General features: G+C 37.1%; 1 protein-coding gene across 3 annotated transcripts in view; it reads right to left on the bottom strand.

The window, feature by feature from the left end:
* Positions 1–18923, bottom strand: part of Ccdc178 (coiled-coil domain containing 178) — a 200870-nt gene that overhangs the window by 165685 nt on the left and 16262 nt on the right. The window contains exon 1 of one of the 3 annotated variants that reach the window (XM_074070057.1): positions 17253–17353. The exons of the other annotated variants lie outside the window; for them this stretch is intronic. The gene's annotated coding sequence lies outside the window, so the exon portion shown is untranslated. Of the gene's footprint in view, positions 1–17252; positions 17354–18923 lie in introns of those variants that run through there. 3 annotated transcript variants of the gene reach the window in all.

Here is an 18923-nt window from a genome sequence, read left to right as displayed (position 1 = left end):
GAGATTGAAAAATCTACCTTAAAGCTCATTTGGAAACACCAAAGACTGAGAATAGCCAAGGCAATACTCAGCAACAAGAGCAATACTGGAGGTATCACAATACCTGACTTAAAATTATACTACACAGCCAAGAGAATAAAAACAGTATAGTACTGGCACAAAAACAGATATGAAGACCAGTGGAACAGAATAGACGACCTGGATATGAATCTACGCAGCTACGCCCACCTAATTTTTGACAAAGGTGCCAAAAACATACAATAGAGAAATGACAGCCTCTTCAACAAATGTTGCTGGGAAATGTGGTTATCTACCTGCAGAAAACTGAAACTAAATCCATGCCTGTCTCTCTGTACTAGTATCAACTCAAAGTGGATTAAGGACCTTAATATCAGACCTGAAACCTTGAAGTGATTACAGGAAAGAGCAGAGAATACACTAGAAGCAATACGAATAGGCAAGGACTTCCTCAGTAGAACTCCAGCAGCCCAGCAATGAAGAGAAGAGATGGACAAATGGCACTACATGAAATTAAAAAGCTTCTGTGTAACAAAAGAAACGGTCTCTAAATTGAAGAGATCACCCACAGAGTGGGAGAAATCATTTGCCAGCTACACACCAGACAAGGGTCTGATAACCAGAATATACATGGAGCTCAAAAAACTAAAATCCCCCAAAATCAATGAACCAATAAAGAAGTGGACAATTGAACTAAACAGAATTAATTATTCAAGGGAAGAAATCCAAATGGCCAAAAGACACATGAAAAAATACTCACCATTCCTGGCCATAAAAGAAATGCAACTCAAAACCACACTAAGATTCCACCTCACGCCTGTTAGAATTGCTACTCTCTAGACCACCAACAACAACAAATGTTGACGATGATGCAGGGAAAAAGGAAACTTCATACACTGCTGGTGGGAAAGTAAGCTAGTACAACCACTATGGAAAAAAAATATGTTGGCTTCTTAAAAAACTAAACATAGATCTGACATATGATCCAGCAATCCCACTCCTAGGGATATACCCAAAGGAATGTGACTTTGGTTACAACAAGGGCACCTGCACACCCATGTTTATTGCAGCACTATTCACAGTAGCCAAGTTATGGAAACAACCAAGATGCCCTACTACAGATGAATGGATTAAGAAAATGTGGTATTTACACACAATGGAATTTTACTCAGCCATGAAGAAGAATGAACGTTCGTCATTCACAAGTAAATGGATGGAACTGGAGATCATCATCTTAAGCAAAGTTAGCCAGGCTCAGAAGGCCAAAAATAGCATGTTCTCCCTCATATGCGGATTATAGACCTAAAACAAATGCAGTAATATTATTGGACATGGGTCACACACTAAGGGGAGTAATTAATGTGCACGGGAGGAATAGGGAAAGGAAAGGAAACCTAAAACTTGAATGTAGTTGATGTGCTCAGTGTAGAGGAGTGAATAAAGTAATCTTAAACTGGCAGAGGCCACTATGGGAAGGGGACTAGGAAGTAGTGAAAAGGACTAGTAGAGATGAACCAATGCGGGTTGTAGTACACACGTGCATGGAAACAACACAGGAATCTCCCTGAATAGGTATCTTCATCTCCAACTAGCAAAAATGCTATGTTTTTCTTTTTATTTTCTATGTTTTTTCTTCAACAAAATCAGAGAAGAAGAGGGGGGAACAGGTTCTGCCTAGAAGCAGGACATGGGGGGAGGTGGCCCAAATAATGTATACACATATAAGTAATTGTAAAAACCATGAAAAAGAAAAAAAAATGATATCTAGAAAATTCTGATGATTGTGAAAATTAAGAAATGCAGTTAAAATAACCCACATAAAAGAACACTTCACAATGTAACTTGGAAAATATTTTAGACAACAGTCATGAAAGTGAACATATCACAGCATGTGGGACACAACCACAGCAGGTAGTACAGGAGAAGACGTGCAGGTGAACAGAGTCTGTGGTACACAGGTGTTCTGAGAATTCTTTCTTGAGGAAGTGACATCTGATCATAATGAACTGAGGGAATGAATCAGGCTGATCTGACTGAGGCACAAAGGTCCTAAAAGCAGCAAAGTGCTTAGAGTGGCCCAGAAGCTATAATGGTAAGTAACTATTAATTCTAGACTGAGTACTAATGCAAAAGTGTAAATTAACAACAAGAATGTCTATTGCATCTCAGCTGGCATTCATTCAAAGCGTTCTTTCCTCCTGGCCCTATCTCTCCTGTCTAGAAGCCTCAGGATGTCTTCATCTCTGTACCAACCCAATTTGTTAGCTTGCCAGAAAGGTAAAACCTCAGATACTCCAGTTCTTGCTAGAGAGCTTCTTTTTTCCCCCAACTTTTCACCTCATAATATAACAGATTTTAGACTCAATGAATATCAAGATTTGACAAAAGTTATTTCAAATACCTAATGATACAGCTTCTGAATCCCTACACCAGGTTAAACATAGCCAATAAAGAACACGGAAAACAAACTCCAACTGACAATGGCAGCTAGCAGAGCTCAGAGCCAGACCCCTGAAGAAGGTCTATAACTGGTGATTTGGAGTTTCACAGAAGCAACAGAATGATCATCCACTACTGAGATTAACAACTGAAAAAGTCCAAACCAAATTACCTGTTGTATTGGTTCTCCTATAACTTCAGAGGAGCGATACTGCTTTATGCTAAAAGTAAAACAAACAAACAAAAAACCCAAACACCTACACCATAAAAGGCAGTATTATAGAAAAGTTCAGTGTCCTTCCATAAGAAAAGCAGAAAGATGGGACTCGATTGCTATCAGCATTTGTTGGTCTTGGCCTCAGATTCTCTTTTCATATCATTTTAGTTTTCTTGCTACAACTTGACTTTTTGCATATTTAAAAATTCGTGGCTGCTGACATCTCTTGAGTTTTATATTATAGAGCTTCAGCCACCAAAGAGAAGCTGACTCTTTCTCAAATATGATTTCAGTTAGCCAGAGGGGATTTTAATTAGCCTTCTGTGAGCCAGGTATCTATAATCTGATCAAGTGCAGCATTGCTAGGAAGCCAGGATACAATTATTGTAGAAGCTTGAGTCCATTCTCTATCCTGGGTCACAATTATGACCAGGGTGAATTAGCTGTCTACTAACATGGCTATTTCACAATAATAATGGTGCAGATGAAGTAGATGGGAGGGAAGAGGGAAGTAGACCTAGACTGGCACATCGCTAGGCTGGATAGTGGTAGTCAGAATAACAGGTGTTGGTCTACAAACATAAGGAAGGATATTTCTGCAATGATGCAGGAATGTTTCTGATAATTTGAGTTTTTCAACAATGACCAAAGCTAAGCTATAATGTAGCAAGCATGAAAGCATCCATGAAATGTCTAAGATGGGAGTGGATTGCCTTCTAAGATCCATCTCTACTATAATATCCTATAATGTTTGATTTGTTTCACTTTAGCCATTCATTGATTCATTCAGTAATTTTTAGCTTGTATCATGTTTATGTCACTGTATTACTTTTTTAGGGGAAAAAATGAATAAGACAATCTATACCTTCAAGGCATTCACCATTTTCCTACATATTCTCCAGTAGGGAAAACACCAGGGAGTTTGTTCACAGGGCCTAGAATTTACATATCCATGAGACAATAATAATATCCCTTGATACAATGCTGTCACCTATGGTCTTTTTACTGCACATTCTACCTTCTAGTCACACCCATCATCAAAAGCAGTCATAGACACCTGTGACACCTTTGCTTTGTAATCTCTTCACTCTAACTTTACTCAGGTCTTTTTCTAATATGAAGTCTCATTTCACCTCTTCAAAACATTTACTTTCTTCTGCCCCTTGTACTTTAGCAACTCAGCATGATATCACTCTAAATATACAGTCTCTTGAACAACTGTGTAATGTGTATTATTCCTCTGAATTATGAGATCTGAGAAGGCAAAGGCATAATCAAAGCTCAAAAACTGATTTGATTGTAGTAAGAAAAGAATTGTGAATAGCAAATAATTTTCTGAAAAGTGTAATCTTTAAAGTCAGAATTTGATTTATTATTTTAAAAATGAAGTATTTTTAAAGAGCTTAAAGACATAAGATTTTTTTCATAATGTGAAGTAGCATAACCTTGCCTTAAACAGAGACAAGGTTCATATTTATAATAAAGAAATATAATTTTGAGATTCTGGGGAAAACGTTTAAAGTTTCAAGATGCAGTCATTAGGACCCATCCCTGATGACCACCTTCAAAGTTATTTCCAGAAATAGTGAAGAAAAATGTTTGTCCAATAAAACAGAAATAATAAAAGCAATACTGAGCATATACCTATCAAATATTGACTTTCATTTTTAACTCAAGTTCCAAAATTTTAAAACTCCTCTTTAAGAAAATTTATACCAAGAATAAACCATGCTTTGAGTGTTACATTGGCTAGGACATTCTTTTTTTTGGTGGCACTGGGGTTTGAACTCACGGCCTCACATTTGCTGGGGCAGGTACTGAACCACTTGAGTCATGCGTTAGCATGGCTTTTTTTGCTTTTTAGCTATTTTCCAAGTGGGGTTTCACATTTTTGCCTGGGATGGATTCAGACTATGACCCTCCTACCTATTCCTCTTGCATGCCTGGGATTACAGAGCCACCAAGCCTGACTTGTTGATTGCAATGGGGATTTCACTAACTTTTTGCTCAGACTGACCTCAAATCATGATCCTCCTGATCTCTACCTCTTAAGTAGCTAGGACTGCATGTGAGCACCCCCCTGCCCAGCCTCCAAGGGACATCTTTATAATAATCTTTTAATTTTTATAGTATAGCATTATACTGTTTTGTAAGACTGCTGAAGATATTGCAAAACACTAAATAAAAACATAAAAAGATTGCTCCACATCTTTCTCAAACATATCTATGATTTCTTTTATAAATTGTTAAACTTTATCACTGTGATTAGTAATCTCTCTTTCTCTGATAAAATTCTATTGACTTTATGTTACATCTGCATTACATCCAATAAATTATAGAGTTAAGGCACATTAAATATTACACCTCACGGTGTTGCCAAGGCCAAACACATCTCCAGAAAGATTAAATATCATCTTTCTCATACAACTTGAATTAGAACTACTGAGCCAGCTTCTCCATATATGTTCATAAAGATATCTCATATTGTATTCAGAATTTGTCTGTGTAAAGGAAGGGGCCTTTTACCTTCTGGTAATTACTTGAGACTTAAAGAACGAAAAGCAATTCAAATCAGCTTTCATGATGTCAAATTATTTCATAGGTCAATATCATGTGTTAAATTGTTATTTCACCTCTGACTCACATCAAACAATTTCACTGTGAGTACTTTCAGACTCATCTAGATTTTCTGACAAAATGCAGTTAAATTGCACATATTCAATAACCTTTGTCTGAAATGTAAAATAAGTGATTATAAATTCAAAGGTTCAAAATTCTTGTGGAAGAAATAACATTGTGAGTTTAAAAGTACTATGCCAATTTACAATGGTATCACTTTCGGCCCTGAAGAAATGTAACTTTTGGTTCTGTTGTTTTTTTGGGAGTGTCCATAACTATTTATTGAACATTTCTCTTTTTTATTTGCTGTTTGAAATTTATTTTTATTATATTATTGTTGTACTGGGGGTGCATTGTGACATTTACAAAAGTTCTTACAATGTATCATGGTTGAATTTACCCTTCCATCATTCTCCTTTATCCTCCCTCCCCCCATTCCTGGAGTAGTTTCAACAGGTCTCATTTTTCCATTATCATACATGAGTACATAATATTTCTACCATATTCACCCTCCTACATCCTTTCCTTATGTCCTCCTGCCTCTTACTGATAGGAACCCCAGATAGGACCTGTTTTACCTTCCTGTTCTACGTTTTTGAAAAAAAGGCATTTTTGTTTAAGATAGCTATACAGGGAGTTTCATTGTGACAGTTCCATGTATCTGTGTATATTATAACCCAAATTGGTTCATCCCTCTTTTTTTTGTCCTTTCTACCTTAGTCCCTGAACATTTCTATGTATTTCTGATAGGTATTTTAGGGAATATAAAAAAATTATGATATATAACCCCTGCCCTTTTGAAGTTTGGCAATATTACCAACTCATGCCATATCTATAGGAGTTGACCCAAGATAAACAAAAATGATAGTGTGTACTTAAAGCATATCATGTATTCATCTACTCCTTGCAACAACCTATTGGAGTCCAATTCTGCAAAGGGTAACCAAGACGACAAGCACATGCAAGGCTCTGTAGCTGGGCAGTGCAGAGCCACATCTGGCCTGGAGATCTGACACCAGATACTCTTGCTAATCAAAGCCAGGGCAGGTGGGAGTCGGTTATAAATAGTGTTCCTGGGGTGAAACTAAAACAAGAATTCTCAGAAGCCTTTAATATGACGGTATGTGCAGTAAAGATCTTAAATGATAACAGCATGTGATGATAACATTTCTCAATCAAGTGTTAAAAATGTAAGCTGGGTTGAATGGCATGAGGGGATATGATCACTAAGTCTCAGCTTCAGACTATAGAGCTAGTCTCAAAAGCCAAGTAGAGTAAAAGCTCAAATTTAGGCATTTTCATCCTTTTTCCCTATTCTTTTTTCTTTTTATTTTATCATTTTACATTTACTCTCATGTGTATACATTGTTTGGACTACCTCCCCCGGCCCCCTTCCTGCTCCCCCTAAAAACTCAAATTTAAAATAAAAAAAATAAAACCACAACTAGATGAAACAATTTATACCAAAATACAAAGATAAAGCCTCCTTAGGCACAACACCAAAATCACAAACAATTTTAGAGCTATGACTTCATAAAAATATAAAGCAGTATAGTAGAGGTACTTTTAAAAAAATCACACAAATCAGGAAGAGATACTTAAAATGTGAACAATAGGGCTTCTGGCTCAATATATAAATAGAAAATTTGGTAAAGTGTAATATCCAAACAAATATATGAACAAATGACTTTGAACTGGCAATCCTTATAGGAAAAAAATTGTTGGGTCAAATAACCAATAACAAGATCAAACATGACGCTGGGTGTGGTGGCTCACATCTATAATCTCATCTACTCCAGAGGCAACAATCAAAAGGATAGTGGTTCAAGACCATCCTGGACAAAAAACAAGTTAGCAAGACCCCATCTCAACAAACAAGTTGTAAACGCCTATGATCCCAGCTACACTGGAGGCCTTATCTGAGACTGACCCTGGGCAAAAATGCTAGACCCTACCTGAAAAATAAAGTAAGAAGGGGCTGTAGGTGGTAGAGCACTTGCCTGACAACTGTGAGGCCTTCAGTGTAACATCAGTACTGCAAAAAAAAATAACAAAGGGAATTTTTTTACTTTTATTTTTTATGGAAGTTATAAAAAGGAAAGAAAAGAACTGAGTTATCACAGAGCAAAAATGTAGTTGAGATACACAGAGAACCAAGCCATAGATACCATGGAATCAACAATATATTTATGTTGTGAGTGGATATATTACCTGACTGCTGCAGAGGCAAGAAAATAACTATAGCATTATTTGAAGAACCTTTACTTTTAAATTCAGGGAACTACTCATATTGAAATCACAAATGTAAAAAAAAAAATCAGATTCATCTATAAATTCTTTCTATTCAGGTAACCTGTCCCAAAATCACTTATTTTCACTAGTCATCCAAACTAGAGGATATAAAATATTTGCACCCCAGGGAACCAAACAGAGAAGCCATTGGTTAGCAGTAGTAAGTTCAAACCTGAGATTGTATTACCACTCAAGTTGGGTTATATATGTCATCGTCTGGTCATGCTGTGTAAAAAAGATAAGTAGTATGCAAAATTATTTTCTCTCCCACCTAAGATATAAACTTTGTGTAAACAGTACAATCTCAGTGTATGCTTAGATAATTATGACATATGATAAAGCACAGCTACTGTAAGAGATAATAGTGTTTCATAAATGGTATTTATTTTAATCACTCAAATTTATCTGTGCTTATGTGAAATTATCTGCCAAAAAGATGAGCATTTTTCCCCAAAATTAAAAACATGCCAAAACAGCTTTACTTGAATGAGATAAATAAGCCTCCAATCGCTTCTAAATGTAAACCAAGTAAGTGTATTTGGAAGCTTATGTATTCTTAGAAACCTTTTCTATTGATGGATCACTGTTAGCTAAGAGTAAGTATAATAAGAAATACACAACAAAGAACTTCTGCTTAAAAATTCGTTCATATCTTAATGAAAGGCAGTTGTAGTGATAATATCACGTGTTCATCATATGCTTTCCTTTTCTTGGGCTCCTAGATTTGCCAACATTTCTTGAAGACAGTTTCAGGCCATGAAAGTGGATATTTGGCCAATGAAATGTTGAGTGGATCTTGACCTTAAAAACATTCTGTTTATTCTTCCAGTTCCCTTCCTTTCTATGGCAACCTTGGAAGCTATGTTCTCGAGATGGTAGAGCTACCATGGCAGAAGCTGGATCCTTGGACCACTGTGTAAAACCCATCAAGGAAAGCTGTCTTGTCTTCATTGATGTGACATCATTAAAAACAAGAGACATTTATTGTGCTAAACCACTGTAATTTTAGATTTCTACAGCATTGTCTAATCTGTTCTAATAGAAGATTGTACAACGAAATTGATCAACTGTTCAAAAGTATTGATCGGGGCTTTAAAAGCATAATTGCTTAAAGAGGAACAAGAAAAACAATAATGGAAATAATTCAAATGATGACTCACTGTTCTCAAAACCAAAAAGAATAAAGTCTACATAAAGTAAATAACAAGTGATCACCTTTTAACAGAGTTGTGGAGTAAAGTACAGAAAACAAGCCTCTTAGATTTTTGTCAGTTGTTTGTGTTAAAAGCCAAGAACACTTCCTGTGCACTAAAAATTTTCACATTTTCTTGGGAATATGTGAACTACAGATAATCTCACTTATAAGCATAATGATCCACTTTGTTTTTTAATTTAAGGGCATGATTTTTCACACAAGCAAGGTCTCATACTGCATTATTTCACACCTGGTCATTTGCTTATCAGCATCACACTTTTTGTTCTGTTTGCATACTACCAATGATCTTAGTGAAGCCAACTTACCCCAATTCCCATTTTAATAATATGTTTTCGGCCAAACACTAAAATAAATATGTAGCAATTATAACATATTTTCATGTACAACCTCATATTAATCTTGTTACAGCCAGTGATATAAATACTCCAGTTAGGAAATGCTTGTCTAATAAAGAATAGTTAGGTCCGCAAGTAATCAAACTGAACCCTCTGAACCCCAATAACAGCATGCTCATTAAGTATTTGATGAGATAAACAGATTAAAATATTAATTTGCATCTGTTCTCCCCATATGGCCCCGAATCACCAACTGCCATTTTAATCTCATAACAAGACTTTGCAAAGGTTTGTCTCAAGGGTTTGGACCTGGAAAAAAAAAAAAAAAAAGAAGTGGTCTGAAATCTCTCTGATTTTTAACTCATGAGGCATCGTAGAGAAGAATGTAGGGCAAATGGTGAGGTAGGTAAGAAACATCAGCTAAGACATGGTGGTGGAAGAAGTCTATGAGCCCAAAGAGGCTGTGGAATCAACCAAGGAGGTGACCAGACAGACCTCAGGAATATGAGGGTTGGGTACATCACAGGTATGAGGGTTTCCAATCACACCCACACTCCTGCAGAGCATCAACTCACCAGGGTAATCTCAAAGTCCATGAAAAGTCTGGTACTCCCAGTGGAAGGAAAGATACCAGGAGGTATCTAGGTATCTGGTGTATATCTAGGATATACACCAGGAGGGTGTTAGGTGGACACAGGCACCACACTTGAAAAAGCAAAACCTCTGAGATTTAAAAAGAAAAATGGTTTGGTTGAATACGGGAAGCAGAAGTGATTCCAAGATTGATGAAGGGTAAGTTTCCTGCTGAACTGGTGGAATGGGGTCACAGAGTTGGAATTTAATTGACTTAGAGAAAAAAATTCTAAGTGTGGTATACTTTACTCAGTTTGTAAGCTAAGATCCAGGCTTTCTACACCATAAAGGGACATTGTTAGTAAAACTCAACCATCTTTTAGCAGAGTTTCTTTAAGAAAACTCTAAGTTCACTTAAGCAAGGCAGTAATACATTTCTCCAGCCCAAATTTTATCCTTAAGCCTTAATTCTCTCTCTTTCTCTCCTCTCCCCTCTTTCCCCCTCTCTCTTCCCTTTCCCCAGTTCAACGCATGTAGGTCTACATACCTTACCAGCCTCTTCCTTCTAATTTTACACTCTCTAGACCCCTCAGTAAAAAGGAAGCAAATAGCTTTTGAGAAGTATGCCCAGTGACCTTATCTAAAAAAAGTACCAAAGAGTCCCAAACCTAGCAATGAGGATGCTGTAGAAACTGTAGAAACCATTTTGGAAAATTGCACTGCTTTTATTCACTGATTTGTTTTCATTAAAGGTATCAAAAAAGCAGCTACCTTTTTGAAGCTACTTTCAGTCTATTGCCTGTTCTAAAGAAATAAATGTTGGCAACTCAGTAATATTTATTAATGTGGTATTAAGGCACAGATAATGTGATCTTTCCAGAGGTTTAGTAATTGTGTTTATAAGAAATACTGATTTTATTCAAAGGCTATCTTTAAATAACAAAAAAACTACTCAAAAATTGCTTAGTTTAGAAATGTTAGCAATGCTCACTAAGATATACTTATTCTTCTAGAGCATCACATTTCATTCTGCTGGTCCTTTTTACTAAACCTTATAGCATTTAAAGATTGGAATATCCTGAGAGAAATCCCATGTTTTCCCACCAATGTTTCTTCTAAATTGTTACCTAGGACTGATTTTCCTGCTTTTGCAAGAGGATATCCACATGCTGCCCAGGAGTCTCCAGAGTATATCAGGTTTTTATGCATCAAAATTCCCTAAATGATCTTCCTCAAAATGCAGACTACTGAATTAATAGAAAACATATGTTGCTAAGTAAGAAAGAATTCTAGTTCATATGAGTTCTCAAATTAAAATTTAATAAAAATGGTGAAACTAACTCTCCCTTAATTATGACCTCAGCAAAAGGTCACAGCATTTTTTTCCCCTCCTAGAGATCCTGGGGCACTAAATTGAAAACAGGTAATGCAGTGCTGTGCCACCCCAGCCCACTTGTCAGTCAGTGCTCCTCCTCCTTCTCCTCTGGTGCTCTTCGTCAGAGCCTGGTGAATCATCTCAAGGGAAGAAAAATATGAGACTAACACTAACCAGAAAATAAAGAAGAACAGAGTGATGTTTGACAATACAGCTTTGTTTCCCTCTACAGCTTAAGGCTGTTAGTTGAGAAAATTTAATAAAATGTTGAGGTTTCTTATTACATGTTTCATTCTAAACAGTAATGCACCTAAATGCCTTCCCACTATATGACTGGCCAATAATGCAACATCAGTGATTTCTTTCTTGGTAGAAAGGTATACTTTCCCATACATTTTATAAAGAAAATCAAAGTAAGTATCACTAAGAGATTATCATTATGCCACAGGAAAAAGGTTCTGTTGCCATTCACGACTCTATTATTGAAATATTTTTAAATATAAATGTTTAGATTCTTTTTAATTAATGTGATTGAGAAAATATATCAATGCTAGCAATATTTAATGTATTTTTCTAGAAATTATGCACTTTGAGTACTAAATGATTCAAATTGTTAATGTTGAATATTGATATCAAAATCCATCCAACAAGACAGCATTTGAGAATATTAAATTAAACTGGAAAATTAAACTTTCCCTCTAATTCCTTATTGTTCTTAAATTGTCAATTAAGAGAGACAGTCTTTGCTGCAAAATAAGCAAAAGATATAAATTTAAGATAATAAATAATCGTACCCAGTAAATCTGTGCTTAGTGAAATCACAGACAAATAAGAGTGCAAATGTTTAGCCATCTGGAGAATAAGAAAATCAAAAGTAATAAGCAGCACTGGGGATTTATTACAAAGAAATTATGCCAAGAGCTTCTTATAGCCATTTTCTATGGAAATTTTCAATTTAGTGGGTAAAGAAGTACATTTTACACTGCATATTTGGACCCTGATCTTATTGCAGAATATTTGCTACTTAATTTAAATTATCTTGGCTATAAATTTTATCATACTAATGCAAAATTTGCTGCCACAACACAGAGTCAGTTACAATGAATGACACAGTTTGATGGAATTGTCCAGAGCCAGAGGGGTATGATATTGAGTTGCTTGTGACATTGTGTTACAGAATTAAAAGAAATCAACAAGTCTGAAAGTAACTGAAATATCAAACAGATATAAAATAAGAGGGTAAGAAGGAGAGGAAATCATGAAAACCAAATAGGTCAAAGAAACAAACAAAAGTTCATCTCTATACTTCAGACCCAAAATGGTTCCATCATCATACCCAACTTGATAATTCCACTTCTATTTGACACTTCAGAGTTTAGATGAAGAAAAATGCTTTAAGATGTTCTTTCTCACTGACTTAACCCAAATTTTAATATTTATGAAAACACATTCCCCAATTGCCATCTCCCAGGCATCATTTTTCTTGCTGCATCTTTGAATGCAGAAATTATGTATTTTATTTCTCCTTGAATCCATAGTACCTTGCAAATATTAGATGTTCAAAAATATTTATTGAGCAGAATTGTGAACTACTTAAGAGAACATCTCCAAAATTTTAGTTTGAAGTAGTGACAATCAATGGAGCAGAAAGCTGGATGTAGTAAGCAACAAAGGAGAAGGAATATAGACTGACTCCCAAGTTTCTGGCAAAGCAAAATTACTAGCTAGCACTGCCAGGTCTGTGTGAGGAAAAACAGGTAGAATAGAGGAGAGAGGAACATTTTAAATTTATGTCTGGGTGCTTATTAACAAAGTTGCTATATATGTGTCCAGTGTTCCTGAGAAAGATTAAAACTGGAGACAGAATTGGGGAATTATCATTAGAGAGCTGGTAGTTAGACGAAAACAGACAGCAATGACAAGGAATTTTGACAATAAAAACCAAGAAATTACCATGAAACAAACAGAAAAGAATGGGGTCAGAGAAAACAAGAGAAAGTCATTTCAAGGAGGAACCAATAGCCTGAAGAGTTCCAAAAAGGTCATACAAGACAAAGGTTGGAAACAGGAAGGTTTATTCCATCAGATAATAACAAGTCATTAACCCAGACATTCCCTATAAGTGAGGGTAGAAGAATTTAGATAGCAAGAAGTCCAGGACTGAAAGAACGGGCAAAAAGGAAGGCATGCGCAGAATATATTTTTCAGGTACAACATGGAAAGGGCTAAATGTGAAGATATGAATGCAAGACAGAATGCTGATTTGTCTGCTAAATTTAATGTGGAAAAGACCTGAACATTTAGTTTACAAAGGGCTGTGTACACAGACCTTGCATAGGCAAGTTCATATTAGCTGTTTGAATTCACTACAGCTCATCTCCAGAGCTACTAACCCTTGACCAAAACTGTGGAATGAACTGAAGAAAAATAAGTGTCCATGTGATGTTTCAGAGCATGTTGTAACAGCAGGCCAGCATTGTTGAGCAATAATAATTGGGTTTTTCATCATACTAATTTACTTCTGTTGTTTATGATATACATTCTCTTCCTGTAATCAAATTATTCTGAGAATATAAACTGTGTCCCATAAACCATGGTACATTTAAGGGAAGTGGTTAAATAGTGTAATTAATATCAGGTATCATCATTTCAATGGCAAAAACTCTAGCTATGTTTCTCAAAGAAGTTGTCATAAGCGTAATTTTTACGCTGGAAATGATTAAGGATAGGTTTTTTTCTTCAAGGAAAAGAAATAAAATATCATTTACCCAGAAAAAAATAATAAAAGGTATTTGTGTACTTTGTGTATGAAGCAGCTTAGATACTCTAACACACCGATTTCCATGTAACTATACTCTCTTGGCTATGTTCCTTCACTCTTCAACCATCCCCCCACGCCTTCAGCACTGCTGCCTAATTTAAACATGCCCAGGTATTTCATCCATTTTCCTGGTGTGTGGTTAGCTCCAAAGTTTTTTCAGCATCTAAAGGTAGATTGGATCCCCTTAGTCCACACAGAAAGGGCTTCTAACTACCTCTGCTTACACAAACATCGGGGCCAGGTGGCAACAATTGTAAACATAAACTAGCATAAAATAGACTGATAGAGTGAAGAAAGTAGGAAGTTTAACAAAGTATGAAAAGACATAGCTTTTCAATCTGTTAGACGTGGCATTAAACTTTAAGTGGGCCCCTCTTTACTAGCTTTTTGACCAGGAGTAAGATAGTGAATGTATTTGAGCTTCAGTCTTCCTCTGGAAAACAGTGAAAATAATTCTTCACAGTGTTACTATGAGGATTAAAATGAGACAAGCATAACCAGGCTGTTTAATCAGTGACCAGCATAAAATAAGCACTGAATAAACAGTTCAAATAAAACTGATTTAAATTCAGTGAACTAGGGTTCATTAACAAATTATATGTTAATGAAAACAATAATTAACCTGTCCAAATCTCAGTTTTCTATAATGAGGATGATTTTTTATGAGCATTGAGCATCTAAATATAGAGGTAATGGCCACACTATAGTAATTATTGGAATCTAATTCAGCACTTACCTGTCTGGAAAACCAAACTATAAATTCTGCATTAATCATTCCAGAATAGGCAGGATTTTGTCAATGGTTGCCAGCCTTCTGAATTCCCACTACCAACTATTCCAACTCAGAACCAACTAGAGAAAACCAAATAAGCTTACCAAATCAATCACAAGCTATTTCATTTCTAGTTAGCCCTCTTCCAGCTTCCCCATGTTAACAACCTCTAATCAGATCATACCTTAAGCCGTCTTTTTTCTTCACTATAAAACTTGTCAACTCCCGTCTGCCTTTGGATCTCTGCCCAATGCCAGCAATGGTGGCTGACTCCCTTGTTTTAGCAACCTCTGAACAAATGCCCTGTGCTTGTTCTCTTTTAGTGGATCTTTATTTCTACAGCACTATAACTGAGATTGAAAGTTCTATGCCAATTTAAAAATAACATTTTATACATTTTATTACTAGTATTATTCTGTAGAAAACAGACATGAGGACACCAATGATAATTAGGGCTCACATACACAATAATTTGTGGTAGATATATTACTTTTCCAGCAGGCACATAATTCAAATGCTTATACAATGATCAATCCAATTCTTTCTCTACACTATTACCTAGGACAACACAAATTCTTCAAGTACCTTAAGAAGTTGAAGCAGCTGCTTTATCTCTCTGTTTCCCCCTTGTTATCATGTATCTCCCTCTTTTCCATTTTGTCTAGACTCTAGAATTTGGCATTTTAGCAATGAATATTTTCAACAATATTCAGTCTCATACGCCTACATGTACTCTGCATTGACAAATATTGATTTGATTTTTATCAGAAATGTTTCCTTTAAAAAGAAAGTAGAGCTTTTTTTTTTTTTTAACAAATTGTCTCCTACTCCATCCACATGATTTGACAGATTGCTGTAAATCATAGCAACTACATCCCCAAGGTAAATTCTCTGAGGATAGGTAGGTGAACCAATTAGGAAAAAGGAAAATCTATCTAACACGTTTCTAAATTTTCTTTTTAGGCGCAAGGTTGGTAATTGGTAAGTCCAGAACTCTCAGAAATCGTAGTTCTAACCTGGTGGAAGAAGCAAGTGTGAAGATGGAGTTCATAGTCTAAAGAAAAAAAAGTAGATGCAGATCAAATTTGCTGCTATAAAAACAGAAAAGGAATAGCCTGCTCTGTGACTCAGACCTGTAATCCTAGCTACTAGCTACTTGGGAAGCTGAGATAGGGAGAATAATGGTTCCAGCGCCACCTGAGAAAAACGTTTGAAAGACCCCCATCTCAACCAATAGATGGATAGTGGCCCATGCCTCTCATCCTAGCTCCTACAGGAAGGGTAAACTAGGAGGATTGTGCTGGGCAAAAAGCAAAACCCTATTTTCAAAATAACCAGAGCAAAAAGGATGGATGGATGGCTCAAGGGTAGAGAACCTACCCAGCAAGTAGGAAGCCATGAGTTTAAACCCCAGTCCGACCAGGGAGAGAGAGACAGAGAGAATAGACGAGGAAGAAAACCTTAAGGATGAGGCTATGGTAATGGGTTAGTTGAGTCTGAGGTGATGATAAAAACAGAAGAGAGAAGTCTGCACTGAGAATAAGAGTGCTCAACATAGAGGGACCCCACCCAGGAATGGTGGATAAACTAATAATTAAACTCATACCTTTGACAGTTCTGGAAATTAACTACATGGTCAATAAACAAAACCTTAAAATGTAATAACAAAGAGAGAAGTATCACATATTCAAGATAGAAATATATTACTCTCTTATATAAATAATAATTCAGTATAAACGCCATAGCTAAAAATTTTATGGATTGTTGGATGTGCCTTCCAATTGCACTCTCTGAGTTCTCAGAGCTGGCAAGTGGTGGTCTGAAACCTGTTTAGTAGTGGGACCGAGAAACTACTTGGGGGTGGTGGTGAGACAGATATGCGTTATCTCAAGAACGCTACATTTGGTCAAGATGCCCAAAGAAATACACAAGGGACTGTCCAAAGATAAGTAGGAATTGGGAGCTACCAAGTCAATTCATAAATATTTATTGAGCAGTGGGTGAACGTCAACAAAGTAAGAACAGAAAAGGCTTTGAACTGGACATCAGGGACCCTCGTATCCTGGGTCTGAGGCTTGCTGGGTGGGACTTTGGTCCAGTCAGCTGGGAGCTTCCCTTTCCTCATCTATAGAGGAAAATGTTGGAGTCAATCGTTTCATCTGTGGTGGTTTTGAGCAAGTAAAGAAAAATAAAATTCTCAGTCTCTCGTTCAGGAGACTGTTCAGTATTTGAATAGACGCTTAAAAAAAAAAACGAAATACCAAAAACAGAAATAGCAACTCAAGAAAAAAAAAAATGGTTGAATGAGCCACCACAAGGCGGCCTTATAGTCAAAAGAAAAAGTAGAAAAAAATGATTATTCTCCCAGAACAGACACTGTGAATTCAACTTGGCCATGGCAAGGAGTTCGCGTCCCCTCCCAGCCATGGGAATGGTTCTCAAACTCGCAGAGGGAGAGAGGGTCTCCCGGCCACCCTGAGTGGTGGCATTAATGTTAAACAGGCGTCCTGGCACCAGTACCGCGTCTGGATGCGGCGGCCAGAGGAGAGGGCGTCGCCCGGGCGCCCAGACTCACCGGCTCCACCGGTCCCCGCGCCGCGTCCACGCACCCCGAGGCCGGGCCTTAGGTCCGTTACTGGTGATCAGGCGACGCGGTGGCGCGGGTCTCCTCCCGACCCCCACCCCGACCCCCACCCCGCCCTGGCACCTCCGCCCCGCGGCCTCACCCCTCCTCCCCGCTCCCGCCAGGCACTTCCCCTGCAATGCAATTCCGCGCTAGACCCTGGCATCAGCTCTGCACAAATGACCGTTGGACTGCTTTCTGTCCCAATTAATCTGCTTCACAAAACCTCTTTTCCTGTACTGCAGAGGGGAGGAGTGGGGATGAACCAATGCCCTTTCCTAGGAGGGAAGAGAATAAGCTCACACCACAGACTTGAATTTCATTAGGACTGCCCGCTCCAAAGGTTTCTGAGGACAAATACCCTCCCCATCCTATCCTCATAATCACTTCCTCTTGAGGCCTTCCAGCCTAGGTTTTCCTGCCTCTTGGGACTATATACCCGGAACTATATGGTTTAGTTGTTGGTTCTAAGGTGACCTTAGTACCAACAAGCCTCCACATTGTTGTGAGGGAAGGGATTTTTTTTTTCTGATATAGGGAAAGTGATAAATTCAAACCATTTGTCTAAACGTCTGTTTCTAACAAAAGCAAAGAAAAAGAAGCATTGACCCTTCTCACAAAATATTAAGTGGCACAAAATATTTTACTTTTTTTAATGAATATGTATTGTGACCGAAACAGGATTTAAGGACAGATAATTGAGCCCTAAAATATCCTCACCAGCTGCTTTCTTGAATGAAATCAAACACTGGATTATAAACTAAAGATGGTTAAAATCCTAGGATTGAGATCCAGATTCATATTCTTATCCAGACAAATTATTTCCAGGCAACATTGGGACCAGGGAATGTCTGCCAAGGTCAATTCACCAAAAACTACTACCTTAGGAGGCAATTCCATTAGTAATTCTTTTTTTGGGGGTGAGGGGAGAGCAGTGGGGGTTCTGGGGATTGAACCCCAGGGCTTCATCAATGCTAAACCAGTGCTTTCCCACTCATCTACATCCTCAGCCCAGTAATCCTTTTAATGGGAAGAAATTGGGCCTTATCTAGAGTAAGATCCTTCCTGACAAAAGCAATAACAAGCAAATGGAGAAGGATCTTGATCATCAGTTAACAAGTGCAGAAGCAGAGCAGAGTAGGTGAAAAATGGCTTCCAGAATGGACTCTCCACTTTCCCATGTTCTTCCACTATTTAATATTGACTTGCTAGCAATACAATGTCAAATTTTAAACCAAATGGATCATTCGCATACCAGTAAATACATATTCATGAAGGTTAAAAATATCTAAGTGAATACACTAAAAGAATACTTACATTTTTCTTATAAATCAAAAATTTACTAAAGTTTGTTCTTGCCACTTTTTTCTTAATTGATACAACTCACCGACAATTTCTGTACCTCTGTGGTAATAAGCAGAATTCTAAGGTTGATCCCAAAGTCCCTCCTTCCAGTATATATCCTGCATAATCCTCAAGACTTTAAATATGACCAGGTTTATTCCTGTGATTAATGTATTTATTATACAATTGACTAAGGGGGAGATTATCCACAAATATTTGGCCTTAATTGGGTAAGCCACTAAAAGGAACTGACTTGAGTCAGAGGTTTGAAGCATAAGA

Source organism: Castor canadensis, chromosome 4 (genome assembly GCF_047511655.1).
Source record: "Castor canadensis chromosome 4, mCasCan1.hap1v2, whole genome shotgun sequence".
Classification (NCBI taxonomy): domain Eukaryota; kingdom Metazoa; phylum Chordata; class Mammalia; order Rodentia; family Castoridae; genus Castor; species Castor canadensis.
The sequence above is the reverse complement of the archived record's forward strand: the minus strand, read 5'-3'. Positions and strand labels throughout refer to the sequence as shown.